General features: G+C 53.4%; 1 protein-coding gene across 15 annotated transcripts in view; it reads right to left on the bottom strand.

The window, feature by feature from the left end:
- RFFL (ring finger and FYVE like domain containing E3 ubiquitin protein ligase) overlaps nucleotides 1-19,694 on the bottom strand; it is a 60,747-nt gene that overhangs the window by 18,452 nt on the left and 22,601 nt on the right. The window contains exon 1 of one of the 15 annotated variants that reach the window (XM_045835679.1): nucleotides 9,348-9,570. The exons of 12 other annotated variants lie outside the window; for them this stretch is intronic. The gene's annotated coding sequence lies outside the window, so the exon portion shown is untranslated. Of the gene's footprint in view, nucleotides 1-5,912; nucleotides 5,935-8,909; nucleotides 9,155-9,347; nucleotides 9,571-19,694 lie in introns of those variants that run through there. 2 more of the 15 variants (XM_045835678.1, XM_045835677.1) reach the window with 2 other exon arrangements.

The following is a 19,694-nucleotide window of genomic DNA, read 5'->3' as shown; positions in this document are numbered from 1 at the left end:
GGCGGGGCACGGGCTAAGATGCCGAGCTGAGTTCAGTGCCTGCGGGAGGTGCTGACCGTGCACACGGCACATGGGGGTTTGGTCTCAGCTGGAGACGAAGGCTGGGGAATCTGCTCGGCCTTCTGCAAGTGGGTAAACGCAGAGTGGGGCAGAAGACTGACAGTCAGGTCAGAAGAGAGGCGGGTCCGGGAGACCCCTCGGGAAGACCTGACCTACAGGGCACGCAGGGGAAAGCAAACAAGCAGAACATAAAGAAAGATGCTCAAGCCCTGGCTGGCGTAGCTCAGTGGATTGAGCGCGGGCTGTAAACCAAAGTATCGCAGGTTCGATGCCTGGGTTGCAGGCCACGGCCCCCAGCAACTGCACATTGATGTTTTTCTCTCTCTCTTTCTCCCTCCCTTCCCTCTCTAAAAATAAATAAATAAAATCTTTAAAAACAAAAACTTCAAAAAAAAAAAAAAGAAAAAGAAAGATGCTCAGAGGTGGGAAGCTGAAAGAGGGTTAGGAGTTTCAAGAAATTATCCACACTATCCCATGACCCAGAGAGAACACAGTGAAAAATGGAAAATGCCCCATGGATCTAGTTTTAGGAAAACGTGGGTATGTTCTTTACTTTAGGAAAATAACCTTAAGTTGGAAAGTGAGTGAAAAGGGAGGACTTGCCAAGACTCTAAGGATAAAGTATTCCTTCAAGACACTTGAATGTGAATGGGAGAGAGAAGGCGGCGTCGGAGAGGACCCAGGTCACTGAACTGGAGAATGTGGACGTATGTAAAGACGGCGGGGGGAGCCCCAAAGACTGAGAGATTGCAGAGGAAGGAAGCCGGCAGTAAAGAACGGAGCGAGGGCCGGGACTAGGACGCAAAGCGACCCAGCATCAGAGCAAGTCCAGGAGGACCACCTCTGGGCGGCAGAAAGGTCGTCCCTCTCACCAGACGGTGGAACGGGGGTGAAGACAGATACAACCACAGACGAGCTTACAGCATCTGCAGAGAAACGTGAAAGAAGGAAATACAAAGGAAAGGGGGAGGCGTCTAACCGCAAGAAAAGAACAAACTTCTCTACATGCTGTGGTTGTTTCCTAAGAGGTAAGGCCTTGGCCGTAACAGGGAGCCCCTCCTGGTGAGGCACAAACGGTAGGAAGACCCTGGGACACTGGCCGGCTGTATGTCGTTTCAATTACTGTGCCCATTGCGCACTCGGAAAGCACTGGCCCAGCGCCAGGCGCCAAGGAGACGGAAAGCGGACCCGATGAGGTCCTGGCGCCCAGGGGGCTGTGGCCCAGTGAGGCGCTGCAGGCCGTCCCGACACGAAAGCAGGGGGTCCAGACGACGTGTCCTCCGAGGCTCTGCTTCCGATCTCTCAGCTGTGTTTCTCAGGGAGCCTGCCCCCCCCCCGGGGGGAGGGGAGCTCTGAAGGAAGAGCCCTTGGCCCGTCCCTTCAAGGAGTTGGCTGTTCCAGCCAGGACTGGGCTCTGGGAGAGGACCTGGGGTGTGCCACTCTGCAGAGAGTGTAGGACACACTCTGCTCTGTGTGCCCTACTCCGCAGGCCCCGTGCTCGGGGGAAGGACACTCGCATCCTGGGGACGCGTGTGCGCGGGGAAGGGGCCACCCTGGGAAGGGCCAGGTGGAAACATGCCCGCTGCTGAAATCCCTCGCACCTGCTCAGGCTGCACGGTGACCACAGTCCACAGACTCTGCGAGTACGTTTGAATACCAAAAGGAAGCATTATCCTAACGTGGTCAGTTAAAAGCATGCTCTGGCCAAACTGGAAAGCCCTAGGCCCACGTCATCGCTGTATCTGGGGGTTTTCAGGGAGTGAGAGGCACGCGTCTGCCACCCCGACATCGCTCCACCGACTTCACACTTTCCTCTCGGGAGCCTTTTTCATGGGGCAGACTCGCGCACCCGGCGCCGGGCAGGCCACCTGCAGGAACAGCAGCGGAACCAGCAGGGAGGGAGGCACGACGGATGCTCCCCGTGCTGACGGCTGTGAAAAACCCCCCTCTCTGACCCGCGCATTTCCTTCTGCTCCTGGGAGAACACGATCACATCTTCACGGAGGGCTTGAAATTCCTTCTCGAGTCCCCTCGCCCTCCTCAGAAAAGAGGGACTCGGAGACTGAATCCTCGAACTCGGTCTCTGCTCTCCTACCGAGTGTGTTTGAACACTCTGCCTCCAGGGAAGGAGGAGGAGGAGCCAGGCGGGGCTGGGTGAGCTGCAGAACTCGCTGCTCCCCGGGGAAGAGCCCTGCGCCACGAGGCCAGAGTGGCTGGCTGGCGCCTGGGATTTCGTCAGCTTGGCAAGCACGCTGGCGTTCCCTGGGAGACCGCGCGCTGCTGGGCAGGAGAGCCATGGTGTTACGGGCGAGGTGAGCTGAGGGACCTGCGCCAGGCAGGGCGGGTGCGCCCGAGTCGGAGGCGAGAGGGGAGGCAACGTGACTGCTGCCCTTGTCCGCCTGACCACGCCAAACAATTTTACGTGGGCCCGTGGCTGTCGGGGGCTTCCCCGAGGAGGAGGAGGAGAGTCTGGCCCGTGGCGCAGAGGGGTCGGAATGTCAGCGTCCTACTAAAATGAGAGCTGGTGTGCACTGCCCCTCCAAAACCGCCTCGCCGACCTCCGGAATCGACGGCACTAACACCAAGTCCCCAGGGTCCCCGTCCGACCGGCTGTGGGTCTGACTGCCTGGCCTGCGTGCCACGGTCCCTCTGCAGGGGCAGGCCCCACGCGGCACGGAGACGGCAGCATCTCGGAATTAACACACTGACGGTGAACCCACTGCATAAAAATCCTCTCAAAATACCCCATGAAAGTGCCTCCAGTCCTCCAAGAAGTGCCTTCCTGACATGGCACACCAGAAAATGGCTCCACGGCCAGCCTTACAGAATCATCCCCGGTCCCGAGAGACGCTCACCGCTGTATTCCCGGAATTATTAGAAGCATCTGCGCTGTGAGAGCATAAAGAAAAGTATCCCAGGCAATGGATCACGAACACAGCACGGGCTTTGCTTCGTCTTGTACATTATCCCTAAAGGGCAATTAAAGTGCAACTGCAATGGCTTGGGAAAGAAATGCCGTGAAAAGCCTGTCGGCGTGGCCTAGCCAAGCCTCTGAAATAACGGGTACGTAGCGACGTATCTGGACAAGGAGAGAAGAAAGTGGCCATTCGTTGGAAGCACGCTTATCTGTCCGCCAGGCGCTGAGCTGGGTACTACCTGGTGCCATTCCATGTGATCCTCACGGCAATTCTGCCCACCCCCACGTCGAGGGCAGGAACCTCAACTGCCCCGAGGTTTTCACCCGCACCATGCACACTGCGGCCCCCACGGCAGACACACAGGTACATCTCGGAATGCGCCGACGACGGAGGCGAAGGGACATTCGGTGTTTTCCCAGCAAGGCCAACGCCGGGGGCACTAGGTGTCTCTGCTCAGGGCCCAGAGCATTGCCTCAGGACTTACAGCGACATAAAGTGACTAGGAAGAAGTCCTTTACCAAAAACAAAGGGCAGCTAACCTTGGGCAGGTGACTTTAGCTTTTTAAGTCTGTTTCCTCCTCACGTGCATGAGAGAGACAACGCCTCCCCGGATGGAAGGTAACTCTAGGGATGAGCAGGAACATATATAAAGCACCCAACCTTCAGTTAAGTGCTCCATAAACGGCACACTAACATAAATCGCCGTGAAACTGTAAGTTACAACTCTAACCCGGCGCCACCCTGGAGAGACATTCCACAGCGACGACCGGCTGGGAGGCCCAGCGCTGATCTCTCTCTGTCCACCCAGAGCTTGAGGAGATCCCTGCCCTGTAAGGGCCTGGGCTGGGCAGGGGCTCTGGCCAGCTGGTCACGTCACCCACACGGTCAAGAGTCACCATGATTCTGAGAACCCACCTGAATTTTACAATCATCTCTCAACTTGGAAGGCTGCTTACTTTCAAAAATAAGTCAGTCTGAAAAGAAACTTGAACTCCCTTGAAACGGCTGACTTCAAACCAGAATCTCAGAATTAGTGCTGGGGATTTTCCAGGGAGCCCGCCTGAGGTGTCCCCCTCGGGCGGGGAAGGGTCCCGGCGCCGGGGACAACACGGCGAGCATCGAGCAGGACACACGTCGCGTTTGTGAGTGAGCGACCCGCAGAGTAAACCGCACAACAGGCTGGCCTCACCTGCGGGGGGTGGGGCGATGGAGCGCGTCCCCCGCGACACTGAGACTATTTCGGAGCTGCTTATTCAAGAGTGAAGAATGCAGAGCACCTAGTCACAGCAGAGACGAGCGTGAGGTGGAACTTTGGAACCCAAGGCCCAGATGTGATCCCCGGACCTGCTGAAGGGGCCGACGGGCTGGACACCCGCCAGGGATGTTTCGGCAGGCCGGGGCGCAGCAGGGGGAGACGCGCCCGAAGGCTCGGGACCCTCCCAGGCAGTCCTCTGGGTGTGCGTAATGGATAATGCGTATTTCCTAGATAAGAATTTCATTTTAGAGCGAAGTTTTTAAAAAACAGAACAGTAAAAAAAAAAAAAGGTTCCCAGATAAACGTTTTACTCTGGTTTCAGACTCAGTCAGACCTGAACTTAAACCCTGGCTCTGCCCAGAGTAACTGGGTGAGCCCGGGACGCCTGCCTCCCCGAGCTTCTGTGGAACAGGGAGGGGCACACGTACGCTTCACAGGCTGAGACCGAGTACGAGTCTGTCTGGAAGGTGTCCCGCCGTGTCATATGAAAAACAGAGACATGTGCTGAAGACACAAGAAACACTGTGCACAGGACGGTGACCCCTCAGTCCTCTGCAGAGGAGGCACCTTGGGACCTCACACAGTTCTCCCAGTCGCCACCAGCTGTCCTGTCGTGTTTTCCTGAATCTCATCGACAGTCTGAAATCTCTGCTCTTTCAAAGGTGATTTCGGTTTCAGGAAAAGCCAGATGTTTCGGGGCGCCAAATCTGGGCTGTTAGCAGGCTGAAGCACCTGGATGATTTGTTGTTTTGCCAAAAAACTCCGCATGAGACGTGACGCGTGAGCAGGCACATTGTCATGATGGAGCTGCCAGTCACCAGTTGCCCACAGCTGCGGCCTTCTGAATCATCCCAATAGTTCCCGCGGAGGAATGTTCAAGCTTAACGCAAAATCTGGTGCAGATTCGTGGCTCTGCTCACTCGGTCATTTTGAATGCAACAGCCACACAGTACACATGCTCACTCAGTGGTGCCTACCGCCCCCACTGACTAGTGCAGTGAAGTCATCATTGTTCACACATGTGCATTGCAGTCCGCTCTCCTTGGCTGCCAGGTTACATCAATGTCATGCAAACCATTCTCGTTATGGTAACAATGGCTGGACTATTTCGGAACAGACCTCACAGGTGCTCAGTATAAAGAGAGAATACACCTTTACTGGCCGAGGTACGAGGCAGGTCCTAGGCACGTTACCAGGCTGTCGGTCCTACGGAAAGAGGAGGCAGTACCGCCCCTTCTGCAAGTGGCAGGCGTTATCACACGGGACTAGTGTTAAATACCTGCCCCTCTCCCAACCAGCCTCCAGGGCCTCTGCTCACACTGACTGGCAAAGATTTCAAAGACACCAGGTCTCAGGCTCCGCCCCCTCTCTCCACTTGCCAGGTGATACTTTCATAAAAGGGATCAAAGCTTTAGAAGCTTTAGGAGAGAGGCTCTCCGGTGCTGTCATTCCAGGTGGCACACAAGAGGAAAAGTGGGGGGTTACTCACACCACAGGGTCCTGAAGTCCCTTCTCAGATGATCCTAGAAATGTATACTTTTTAAGGAAAAGCACACTACAAAACACCTAACGCGTGCCTAGTGAGTTGTTATGCTTGCATCTGTTGCCTCATTTAATACAATAATCCTGCAGACGTCAGAATTTAAACGCTCGTTTCGTAAATGAAGAGGGCTGGGTACCTGGACCAGGGCCACACAGCTAGAGAGCAGACGGATGTTAAGTCCCGGTTCCTTGACGAATGTGTAGCCCTACAGAGAGAGGGGGTCTTCTTTCACCACCCGTGCCCCCGGCCCTGAGTCCTGGGAACCCAAAAGACCGTGCACCGGGGGAGTGGGGCTGACGGACCGCCTGCGGGAGAGGACAACAGAGATCACACCGAGTGGCCGGCAGGGGGGACAGGTTTAGCACCAGCTTCCACTCCCTCCCAGAGACACCAAAAAGGGTTGCCTACCCACCCACCAGGCCAGCCCTTGAACACCTGAGGACCTTGTAAAAGGTGCGCCAGACAGGAAAACCGCCCCTGGGGACCCAACACTTGAATCTGTACATCCTCTAAGTCATCGGCACTTCCTGCGTACTACAGCTTCAGGGCGCTCCTGCTATAGATAGACCCCACGTTTCTAAAAATAAAGCCCTTAATCAACACTTAAGATGTGTTTCAGTTTCTATTCTGGCCTAGCTTTGTTCCGGCAGAGTAGGGGGTTGTGGTTTTTTTTTTAATGTTTTATTTATTTATTTTTAGAGAGAGGGGAAGGGAGGGAGAAACAGAGGGAGAGAAATAGCAATGTGAGAGAGAAACCTTGATTGGTTGCCCCTTCGTACACGCCCCGCCCAGGGACCAAACCAGCAACCCCGGCAGGTGCCCTGGCCGGGAATCAAACCGGCGACGACCTTTTGGTTCGCCACAACTGAGCCACACCAGTCGAGGCTGAGTAGGGGGTTTTGACTTAGCTGTGTCAGCTACAACTGATGCTCTATTACCCTCCTTTTAATAAAATGTCCACTGGTAACGATTACACAATAACGAAAGCAAATCCTGAGAGCTCGGGACCTCCCTCTCCCCGCTCCCTGCGATTCCTCCGGCCCCTCCAATGCAGAGCTCACTTTGCCCCAAGGACCCTCCCGCAAGCTGCTTTCTCAGCCCTCACCACTGCCCCCCGCACTCCACGCGCTGCACCCACGACCCCAGGGAAACCTCGCGCCCTGTCCGCGCATCTAGTGCACCACCCAAAAACTTGAATTCACTCGTCTGACTGTCTGTGTGGCAATACAGTCAGCCAAACCCTCTCCCAGCTGCTGCAGACTCCCAGAGGACGGAGCCCAGGCAAGGTCTCCGCGTCGCACGGGGACTGCATTCTGGGCGGGCGAGCATCCAAGCAGCGCCGCCTTTAACAACCGCCTGACCGTGGCCGGGGTGCGGCCCGTGCGACAGGAAACAATGGGGAGCCTACCCCCCAGCGCTGGTCCCAGCCTTACTGCCGGGTACATGTATGTGGTCAGCAGGCACCTGCTGGAGCATTACTAATGAAAACAGCATCAGCGTTTTCTTTTTGCGGGGGGGAGGGGGGCAGTGGAGGGCAACAAATTCATGATTGAGAAACCACAATCATGATTCCAGGATGACGAGCAAATTAGGGGGTTGGAACCCATACAACCACATAAAAACCTGTGAGGAAAAACCTAAAGAGTGGTGCCCACCTCGTCCATGCTGAAGAGAACTCTTCAATGTCTGCTGAGGTTACTTAGAAGTAAGAATGGTAAAGAGACTATCTTCTAAAAGTAACAGAAAAACATTAAAGCTGACGGTCAGTACAGCATTAGAAAACCAGGACGGGAGAACCTCAAAGATGAGCGAGACCACCGCCCCCACCCCTTTCCTGCAGAAACGCTGCCTGGCCCCCCTTCCCCACATGGGAACACTTCTGGAGGCTCCGGTGCCCGCACGGGGCTGGGCCTGGAACACAGACAAAACCGCACAGAAAACAAATGGGGAAGTAGATGAACAGAGAAGAGAAATCGGAGAGACAGACCTCAACTGCTACACCCGGGTCTCAGCAGAGCTCTGCCCATTGCTGCTGACACGTGGCACACACTGACACACACAGACACACACAGCACACGCCAACACACTCAGCACAAGCAAGGCGGAAGGAGAAACGCAACCAGAGGGCGTGTGGACCAGAACAGCAGAGGGTCCTGGGGTGGAAAGCATTGAAAACCCCCCAGGGAATAAGGGGGGAATAAAGGGGAGAGAGCCAGGGCGAGTTCGCTGCCACTAGTAATAAACGAGCTCTTTCCCTGAAGTGGTAACTGTCGTGCACAATAACCACAAGTTACAAACGTTCTTGGAAACTCCCTGGTTTCAACTGGCCTCTGACAAATACCTGCGGAGGGACCGCAGCACCTGCTGGGAGGCTCAGGAAAAAGCAACTGTAACCAGTGCAGCTGCGCCAAAACACCGCCCTCCTCGGGGTCCGCCCTGTTAAATGGCTGCTTCTTAGCGTCAAGTTCAGGAGAGACCACAGACAGAACTCTGCAGCAGGAAAACCTACACACTTCATTTCAGCACAGGCACCTCGCCCCAAAGGGCGAGTCCATCAGGGAAGAAAACAGTTCAGAGTCAGATCTCCCAGCAACGTTGCAAAAAGAATAAATGGACCTGCAGGTCTGTTTAATTACCCAGGATCCTTCTTCCATCCAAAGCAATGACAAAGCTCATCAGGAATAAAAACACTGACCCCGCCCCCGTACTCTCTGGTGCGGGACACAGGGCTCACCCAAGCAGCTTTTCTGGACCTTCTAGCTGAAGCAGCTGCTTCCCCAAGATACCACTGCAGGGAGTGAGGAATGGGCAAGCAGGATAGAAAACGTTCACAACGCCAGGGCCCCGGTGAGAGGATCTCTGGCACTCCTGTGCCCCGGGAAAAGGCAGCACTCAAGACAGGCATTCTGTCTAGGATGGAAATGAGGCAGTTTACCCTCCCAAAGTGGACTGCAAAAAGCTACTGCAGCCGATCACACTATGATGTAGGAAACGAACAAAGACTCTAGATTCTGGTGGTATCTGAAGCCCAGCACATAACAGATGCTCAATAAAAGTTGGCCAAGAATAATTTCAAGAAAATCTTTAAGGTTCTTTAAAGCGACAAAATGTATCTGCTCTATCCCCTATGCACCTTTTTCTCAGACAAGCTGACCGATACATTCGATCAGACTCGATCCAGTTTTCCCACGATGTTCCAACACCCGAACGACTCCAGGCCCTGCCCACCAGCTCTCCCTTTGCTAATCTCCAAAGAGCTCTCCAGCGGTGCGAGTGCTTTGGCCTCCCTTCAGCCCTCGGCTGTCACATTTCTTCCCAGTTCCGCCCCACTGCTAAGGAGGTTTGTCCCTTTTCCCACAGTCCAGCCAGTTTGAAGGTGCTCCCCCCTTACGCCTCAGCCCCTCTCGTCTGAATTTGGAGAACTGCACAAACACTCCTCCCCCCTGCCCGGGCTGCCGGCACTGCACTGAGGTCAGATGGGACTTGGTAGCGAGTCCCGGGTAAATTCAGCCTACCCACCCCCTTCCTCCCACTGACCTCTGGCTTGGTTTGGTGTCAGTCTGAAACTTACGCTGACTTCCTAAAATGTCTTCCGCTCCTGCCACGATGCGTGATGGCCGGTACCCATCCCAAGCAGCACAGATGGAGATTTCTCGTGCGCCTGGTTATCACAAAGAAAACGGCCGTCTTCTCCCCGGAGTCTCTCCTTGTGAGCACACGTGCTTGATGAACAAGGTCTTCGGGTTTTACTCTTTGCCTGAATATCCCACAACAAAGTGCAAACTGGCTCATCTTTTCTACCCCCCCCTTCTTGAGAAAAAAAAGATACTTGTTTAAAAAAAAAAAAAACAAAAGACACCTGTGCTGATACCAGGCAGTAATGCTCTTCTCATCAATGCTGAGATTTGCAACCACTACCACTTCACCCATCTGCTCGTGGAACGTCAGGGTCGAGGGCCAGCATCCTTTGCGATGCGGCGGAGATACAAGGTGCACACCACACAGGACCCAGACCTTTACCCGCCCCATTTGCAGAGCTTGCGGTTTGAGACCAGCAGAAAGGACCTGTTCTGAAATGACTCAAGCAGTTAGAACTGCCCACAAAGACCCCACGACTACTCCCACTCCCCACAGATGAGTTAGTTATTCCACAGCCAACCCAGCCCAACGAACAGAATAAAGCAGATTTCTCAGGGGCAAACAGTGAGGAATGGGTGGGGGTTCAGACAACAAGGGCTCCTTCCTAAGACTGTTTCCCAGCTGAAAGGCCCACAAGCTAAGTACTTGTTTAACCTCTCCTCCAACCACCTGCCTCGCCTAGGGGTGGAACAGGTCGGCAGTCAGCAGTGGATCCAGCCTTCGACCCTCGAGGAAATTCCCAACGCCAAGACTAAAACTGGGATGATTTGTAAACCACCTAGAGCTCAGGAACTCGGGAAACGCTCCAAAGATGTGCTAGAAATCTGGGAATCCAACCAAAGGACCCCGTCATTTAAAAGGCTGGTGAATTCCAGGCTACGATCTTCTCTTGTTATTTTTAAAAATAGTCAAGCACAGCCTGGATCCCACAGCTACCGAAAGCAACCAGATCGGCAGTGAATTCAGTGGCTTCACTTTATAAAATACATGGGCACGGCGGAAGCTAAGAAAAACCACCACGCGTCAGGAAGAAGGGAAGACACATCCCTAGAGAAAGGTGTGCGCCCGGACATAGGCAAGGGCAGACAGGACTAGTCGCCTTAGCTCCTTTTCAAACCAGAAGCTGAGACTTCTCCAGCCACCCTCGAATATTCAGAGTCTCTTTAACCACAGCGGGTTCTGAAACACAGGCACACAAGTTACACTAACAAGCACATCCTGTTTGCACTTGACTTCCTGCTCTGGGCTGTCTCTCCACGCCGCTGCTGCTCCCCAGCCACAAAGAGGCAGGTCGCCTTTCCTGCCTGCCCAGAACTGGTTCACTGGACAGCGTTTCAAGGACAGTAAAGCACACTGTTCTCCGAGCCGGGTAGGAGGGTCACCTAAAAAGCACCGAAAACCAGTCCCAGGGCCCGAAGACAGCTAGCTTCTGGATTTCCCACGCTTCATACCGACATCTGACCTAGAGTAAACAATCAAAACACAAAAAGTGCTGAGATAAGAAAACTAAGCCTGAAAAACAACTTAGAATGTGAGGGCTGGGAAAAACAGCAAGAAAAATTAAGATATGTTTTTATTATTGAATGTTGGCCTCTTTTCAAATGTAGCAAGAACAGACTTCTGTCAGCCAGTCCCCACTGAGCAGAGTCCCAGAAGGGGGCCACCCAGAAGGACGGTGACAGTTGGAACGGCTCCTCTGGTGAGCACTGTCCCCAGTCGCGCCTGCTACCAGCCTGAGTCCACTTTTCAGCGCGGCGAGAGCCTCGGGGCTCAGAGACCTGATGCCTCCACTCCCAGGGAGGCTCCCACTGCTTTCGAAGAGCTACCGGTTCTCCCCGAGTCGCACTGGGCCTTGGGATTAAAAGCTACGCAACAAATATCCCCTTTCTAATGGATTTGTCATTTAGCCTCTCTGGGTCTGTTTTCCCATCTGGAAAATAGGAGGCTTGGACCACACCCATCTCTAATGTTTCTCCCAGCTGTAGGAAAAATCCAGGGATTCACCGCTAACAGCAGAAGCTTCCATGGCCTCTTGCGCTATGTCTGCGGTCAAATAGGATGCCCCTAACATGCCACAGCACGGGCACGTGCCCTGGTCTGCTACCTCCCAGGTACCCGAGGACGTGTTCCCTTTCCCCTGAAACTCAGACCAGAAAGTTTCCCACTTGCAACCAGCGGATCGGCAACCCGTAAGGACCGCTCTTTACACACATGGTCTTTTCATTAGGATCTTAATGCAGTCACGCTGGTCATATGACTCCTGGAGATCGGAGAGAGCCACAAAAGGATGGAGAGAATCTGACCAGCAAGCATGCGGCTCTCCCACACGGTGACCGCTGACGAGGCAAAGTAAAATCTGGGCAGGAAAAGGGGGCGGTGAAGACAAGCGCCGTGAGCCAGTGCAGCGGAGAGCACAGCAAGTTTAGAAGAGAAGGAAGGCAAGCAACGAAGGGGGAAGAAATCTAGAGCAATGAGCAGGAAATCAAATCTGAAATGTTGCTCAGCCACTCCTTCATCCAGCAGGTATCCAATGCGCAGTCTGTGCAGGCGCTGAACCAGACACAAGAGGAAGTACAGAGGTCAACCGGACAGACCCGCACAACGAGGCAGTGGCCCGGCGTGAGAGACAAAGGCACGCGCGCAGACAGCCGAGATGCACGGCAGAGGGTACACTGCGCCCTCAAGAAGGCGTGAAAGACTCCTGTGCTACGAGACCCAGAGGAGGACGTGATCACTCCCAGTGAGGGGATCAGTCACGGCCGCTTCACGGAAAGGATGACATTCAAAGTCAAAAACACACCAGAACCACGGACACCCCGGCAGGAAGTCAAGGACATGAAGGCACGCCGGGTAACTGGATTTGACTCAGACACGAGAGGGCACGGAAGGAGGGGTGGTGACGACACCACCCAGCGGCCCGGAGGGCCGTGGCCACCGGGAGTGACTGGACTGCAGCCAGACTGAGTGTTTCAAAACCAGACTCAGGAGCTGGATTTAAATTCCAAGGAAAAGGAGGTGGGGAAATGGGTCACAGGTGACAAGTTAGGAGCTGGAGAAATCTCATCATTTAATCCATAAAATTAAGATAATGAAGTCGCCACAAAAACAACGTGTGCAGACGCGTCACGTCCCTCTAAGGAGATACACTGTCCTCCAAGCCAGAAGTGAGAAGGGAGGAAGACGGACTGGCTGGCACGAGGGCGTTAACACGCGGGGGCGGGCACAAATAGCGCCCCTCTTGATCGCCAAGCCTTTCATTACCAAACCCTAAGCATGTCTTTCTGTGACATAACACTATCGCGCTCAAGCACACCATATGGCATGCTGGGTGAAATGTCCAAATTCAAACTGTAACTGACTACACCCACATGACTACCCACCGACCACACTCAAGCAAGGCGTTATTTCTGCTGGACCCTGGATTGAGCCAGAGAAGGTCAACAGCAAAGAAAACTGGAAGGAAAAGAAAGCGGAGGAGGAGGATACAGACGAGGCCATTTTCACTCCGGAGTCGCCCCAGGCAGAGAAACACCGGGGCCAGGCAGGGGACACGCCCCCTTCTCTAGGGGGGGGGGCGGGGCGGGGGGGGCTCCTCCGTGAGGTGCGAGCGGGATCCGCATGCAGGGGCAGTTAGGGGTGTGCACGCTCAGCGTCCGAGGGACGGGGTTCCCATCCCAGGGCAGTCTCTTACCAGCTTGGAGACAGCCTTGGTTTCCTCATTTGTAAATTAAGGGTAATTGTGCCTCCTTTTCAGGAGGCCCACTGGGAGAATTAAATGTCCTACTATGTGCAAAGCACTTTGTACAGGAGCTGGCCATACAGTAAGCAATCGATAATCTTAGCTTTCTCTGTAACTGTATCCTTCCTCACGAACCATGCTATCATATTACTCCACGCTCACCAAGCAAGCTTGATACCGCTGCATTGCATTTCTGAGATCTCTTGCTCTTGGAAAAACAATATCCTGGCAAAATCCAGAATCCTATTAACAGCAAAGGAATCCTTCACTCTAAAATAATAAATTGACACTCCTTTCTGAGCACCAGTCACTCGAGGCTAATAGGATCCTGTCTCCAAAAGACTCATCATTTTCAGGTGCAGAACAAAATACGTTTTGTGACCTGAGAACCAGACTTAAAGCATAGTGACCCAAATCCCCAGGGTCTTCCTGAGGAGCTGGGGGGCACACACCAGCCCGCCCCACGTCATGCCGCCATCGAGCTACATCGCCCCGACATGGGTAACACTGCTCAGCTCCCACCTCTCAGACCTTCAGTCATGCGCTCTGAGGAAGCACTTCCTCTCCTCCGCTAGCCTTTCTGGAGGTCAGAGATCCCACCATCGCCCTGGCTGGTGTAGCTCAGTGGATTGAACACGGGCTGAGAACCAAAGGGTCGCCAGTTCGATTCCCAGTCAGGGCACATGCCTGCGTTGTGGGCCAGGTCCCCAGTGGGGGCCCACGTGAGAAGCAACCATAGACTGATGTTTCTCTCCCTCTCTTTCTCCCTCCCTTCCTGTATAAAAACAAACAAAATCTTTAAAAAAAAAATTCCATCTTATTCATCTTTGCATTCTCTCCTCCATATCCCAATATACCTCGAATCAAAGAGAACCACCATAAATTTACTGTAAGAATGTATTTAAAACAAATTTTCTTACAAACACAACCCATTGCCATCCTGTGCCCTACGGCCCTTTTCTGGTTTATTTAACTTAGCCTGTGTTTCCTCCCCGCCCTCCCCGCGCCCTCCCCCACCCCCCACCCACCTCTCCACACCTGAGCAGCCAGGTGTTACAGAAGCGTCAGGAGACTTCACTTACTGGGTTCCCAACAAACTCACACATGGGGACCGAGCCATCACTGGGCCTAGAAATCTTTACTCATTCACCTGCAGTGGATGTCCCCTCATCAACGCTCCAAAGAGCACTGTCGCCGTGCAGGGTCTGGGGACAGGAGACCGGAGTGAGCACTCGGGCTCCCTGTGTGACCGCAGTCACGGCGCTGCAGTGACCTGACTCCACTCTCCAAAAACGGCGACTATTACTGTCTTCTGCTTTGTTTGAGTGACCTTGCGACCCTGTCCCCTCTTCCACTTCTTTGTCAGATAAGCAGAAACCTTCTCACCTACTTTATGCCAAAACAATCAAGCTCCATCCCTTTATTCTGAGGCAACCAGCTAGGGCAGAATCCAGCATTTTTGACCATCAGTTTAAATTTTTAAAAATTAGCCCTGGCTGGTGTGGCTCCGTGGATTGAGCACTGGCCTGCAAACCAAAAGGTTGCAGGGTTCGATTCCCTGTCAGGGCACACAACTGGGTTGCGGGCCATGCAAAAGGCAACCAATCGATGTTTCTCTCCCTCTCTTTCTCCTTCCCTTCTCTCTAAAAAATGAATTCTTTAAAAAAATACACTGTGTTCTATCTAAAACACTAAAAAGAAATGTCAAAGTGCAAAACTACATAAAAAGTTCTACGGCTTCCTTCCCACACTGCAAAGGAAGGTCTCGCCTACCCCCAGAGTGTGGCAGTTCGTCCTGGAGGTCGCTGCACCCCCGGGCAGGCTGTTCGAAGACAAAGGTAAACTGAGCGCACTCGGGGCAGCTCCGGGCACGGTGACTGGCACAGGGCAGGTGCCACGTCAACACTGGTTTGGGAAAACCTGCTCTCACACATACTTCTCTGTGCACCTTCCGCACGGACCGCCTCTCTGCCTCACCTGCCTGTCCCTTCTCTGTGCACCTCCGCACGGACCACCTGCCTGTCCCTTTGACTCCCGACCTCCCTAGCGGAGAAGCGGGTACTCCGCTTCACTGTCACATCACACGCTTGTTCACTCACTCATTCCACGCCACGCCACCGAAAGCCCTTTCTCCAAGGTCACCTATCATGGGCTGATGGCCAAATGCACGGCTTTTTCCTAAGTCCTCAACCTTCCTGACCTCCCGCAAACACCAGTGACCCACCCACGCTCTTCCTCCAGTCCTCCCCACGGGCTCCTCCTTCCCCTCGGCTCCCACTGGGAGAGCAGCAGCCTGATGGTCCTTTGACCTCGAAGAGCAGCCGTCCTCCCTGCCCTTCCCTGGTTGCTCCTTTGCCCCCAGCATCCCCCAGGGCTCGGTACCAACCATCTTCCTTTCCTTCTCTGGTGAATTCCATTGGCTCTGAGTTTTGAACATATCCTGAAACTACCCCATTCTCTCCATGCCCACTGCCAAGCCCTGCCTACACGCCACTTTCTTTCTCAAGAACTGGGGTGAACACGTCCCTAGTGGTCCCCTCTTTGACAGTCTATCCTCTACACAGTAGTCAGGGTCAACTTTTACTTAAATATATACATGTCCTCGGGTGGTAAAAATCAGGACAGCTGGAATAGAATAAACAAGAATAAAAATATTTTTAAATACATACTCTGCTTGTTACCCCCCCTCCGTTAGAGCCGTCAGTGGTCTCCCACCATGCTTTTTTCTGGAGCCAGACCCCCCACATGGCCCGCAGAGGCCCCCTGTGTTGCGGGCCCTGTCCACCTTTCTCCCTCGACCCCACGCTGCCCCCCCTCTGGCTGCCCCTCACTCAGAGCGGGGGGGGGGGCCTCCTTTCAGTTCCTTGGAAAACAGTAAGTGACCGACTGCCCCAGGCCTACAGGGGCGGTTCCGTTCCTCCCAGGAACCTTCTCCTGGCTCTTTCCGCGAAGCTGGTTCCCTGCTGGTCAGACTTCAGCTCACCTTCCCTACAGTGCATTTCTGCCTGGCCCGCGATGGGAGCTCAAGTAAGTACCTGCGGGATGAACAGATTCCACAGCCTTCCTTCCGACAATTCCGGATCCACACATCTGGGACCAATCTCGCCCTTCCACTTCAGCGCCTCGTTTCTAAAGGCCTGCTACATATCCTGACCCCAAGTGCAGCGCGCCAAGTGCACTCAAAACAAAGCTATTCATCCCTTCCCGAGCCAGTTCCTCCAATCTCGTGAAATCGTACGAGCAATGGAATCCACACAGTCTGCCTGGGAACTGTGATTTTCCCATTCATTTGCCCCACCTGCCCAAAATTCTTCAATCACCCTCTACAACGGATTCAACTATCGCTTCAATCACGCAGGCACGCAATCAACCGCTTATTCACTCAACAAATACTCACTGAGCACCTCGTCCGGGACAGGCACTACGTTAGATCCTGGAAAGCTGGGCAGACGTACTTTGTCTGTTACACATCAGTCAAATAGCCATACAAATATTTAATCATACACTAGAAAGTGCTATGAAGGAAAAAGTGCTAGAAACCACGAGAAAAAAAGTAAGTGAAGCGCGCAGGCACACCCCTCCGACGACATGCTCAGGGGATGAGACCCCCGCCCCGGGCGGCCTGGAGTGCAGGGCGTGGGGCAGAGGCTCAGCCAAGCCCCGGGAGGAGGAGACCACGGGCCTGTCTTAGAGTGCCTGCCGTCCCACCCCGAATATTATCCTCATCTCGTCTCCCTCCCCCACCCCCACTGCCGCTGTGCTGACAGCCACCTGAGGGAAAGGGAACAGGTCTCTCGAGTGCCGACACCCTCAGGAGCCCTGGACTCACATGTATGGTACCTAAGGAGTCCGTGCTTATACAAGGCTTCCAGGTGACCCTGACATGCGACCCTGACATGCGACCAAGTTCATAAAGCATATGCTCAAACTATCTACCCAATTAACATGTATTGACTATTCGCAATAAAAATCTCCCAGGTCAGTGCGGTAAACGGTTTCCAAAATCGGGGACAACGATCCCAACCACACGGCACGCCCTCCTGCAGTGTGACTCTGGCACTCTGCTCCTGCCCGTGTCCCCTCCCACTGGATATGGGCCACGCTCGTGACTCGCTATGACCGAAATCCTGGGGCACAGAGATGATGCGGGACTCTCGGGCCTGGGCCTTAAGAGGCTCCCCAGCTCCCACTGTGGGGCCCCAGAAGTCATCCCCCAGGGAAAAGGAGCCAGATCTACACTGATGAGTGGTGAGAAGCCAAGAGAGAAATGGACCTCGTGGAGGAGAACCAAGACGCCCCGGCCAGCCGCCAGCACTGAGGCCCCAGCCGTCTGGGCGGCGCCGTGGGGAGCCCTCGGGTCTCATCACCGTCACGCGGGGCATACCAACACGCTGCTCTTCCCTGCATCACCCACGGAGTGACTGGCAATGAGACGGTTGTCATCTGAGGCCACCGAGAGCTTCAGGGTGATTTGTGACTCGGTGATACATAAGCCGAACAGAAACTCAACACTTTGAGCAGCCGTTCAAATGCTTCTCGACTTTGAAGACCAGACTCTTCCTCATATTCATTAGAATTACTCCTCCTTCCATTTAAACCCGTTTCCTTTCAAGTCTTTGAAGTACATGAAGAACAATTAATCAGAATCCCCCTGGCAGAAACCGTTCTTGTACTTGAAGATGGTAATCAATCCATCATCTCTTAGCTTTTCCTTCCTCCAGGCTAAAAATCTTCCATTTTTAAAAAAAACGTATGATGACTTATTTTTTTTTAACTTTTAATCCTCTTTATCCTCTCTGAAGTATGTGGGGACCAAAACTGGATACCAGCATCTAACAGAGATTATTTCCTAGCCCTTGCGGTTCATCTTTCTACAATCAAACTCCACACCGTCCCGAACACAGCATATTGGCACCCCCCAAAAATGTGAATTACCCTACCAACGTAATCACTTATTGGAACTGCTTTTCTGCTGTCGACACTCAACTTCCTCCATTCTGTGATGACTCCCTTCACTCATCAACTTGGTCTGACACTCCGCTTCTGCACTACGTTTTAACAGATTCTACACCATCCGAGTACAAAGGAAAAGCTTCAGAGGTTGGAGCAGGCGCACTAACTCCAGTCAAGGTCTCTTAACGCTGTCGAGGCCCTTCCACAGGTCAGGCAGGCCCTGGGAACCGCCTCCTTCCCCTCCGACCGAAGGGACCTGGAAAAGGCAAGGTCTTCGGCACGTGCGCCCTGAGCAGAGGCACCTTTGCCGGGCAAGTCAATAAGGTCTATTTAAGTGCAAGAGACAAACCAACTGCTTGACGCAACGTAAAAGCACATTTTCTCTCTGAGTCTTACCTGAATGTAGGTTTCCATGTCAGAAGTAGCTTCACAACCACCAGTAAAACAGGGATAATAAAGCCTACCCAACAAAGGGTGCTGCAGGTACTTGTATCAAGTAAAATGACACAGGGGAATAACTTTGTACAGTACTGATGCTATGAAAGTGTTAGGTGACACCGTGGAATCCAGTTTGAGCGAGGCCCATAAATCTTCAAACTAACTTTGAATGGTTAACCTGACGGTTCCAGACACACATGGATTAGGCACCATGGGCTCAAGTTCATCAAACAGGAACCAAAAACATGCCGTCTCATAAAAGAGCTTACACACGTCCCAATACTGCTAAGATTGATGAAGACATCTGAACTAGTGGTTTGACCTTGGAGACCCACGTCAGCCACTGCCTGGTGGAACCAGGTCAGGACCAGGCACTGTCACAGAACTCAACAGGCTAGTGGAAGGGACACACCGTGCTGCGGAAATCTAAACGAGAAAGAATAAGCCCTGGCCGGGAAAGCTCTGTTGGTCAGAGTGTCTTCCCGCTGCACTAAGGTTACGGGTTCGATCCTCAGTCAGGGCACGTACAAGAACCAACCAGTGAATGCCCAAGTAAGTGGAACAACAAGTCAAGTCTCTCTCTCTCTCTCTCTCTTGCTCGAAAATCAACCAATAAGTAAATGAAGAAATAAAGAGAAGAACCCTACGTGAGAAAGGCAGAAAGGGTGTGGCGTATGGACTGAGGCTCGTGGGGGATGAGCACTTACTCGGCCGGCCGGAGAAGGGGAGGCCACGAGCACTAGCCGGAGCCCAGAAAGGACACTGGAAAACCAGGAACCAGGAAATGAGGAGTTCTGTGAGGTCAGAGAGGAGAGAACCGGCCTGGGAAAGGAGAAGCAGATAAGACAGGTAACAGTAACAGAGATAAGATAGGTAGAGGATGGGGCCCAACTGGGAAGGACTTTACCTAAGGAAGCTCAGCAGGAAATAAGGAACCAACCGCACTCTGAAAAGCCCAGAATAAAAAGATTAGATGTGGCCTTTAGGAAGATAACTGGCAACTGTATGCAGACGGAGCTGAGATAAGGACTGAACTAGAAGTTAGAAACTCCAGCCCCCAGAGGCAAAGGCTTTAGTGTGGGGTAAAGCCTTCAGGGTGTGAGACAGGAGAGAACGGGGCTGCCCCTGACCTTTGAGGAGCACAACGTG

Source organism: Phyllostomus hastatus, unplaced genomic scaffold (assembly GCF_019186645.2).
Source record: "Phyllostomus hastatus isolate PE091 unplaced genomic scaffold, TTU_PhHast_1.1 phas_contig_210, whole genome shotgun sequence".
In the NCBI taxonomy this organism is placed as follows: Eukaryota; Metazoa; Chordata; class Mammalia; order Chiroptera; family Phyllostomidae; genus Phyllostomus; species Phyllostomus hastatus.
This window is presented reverse-complemented; position numbering and strand designations above follow the sequence as displayed.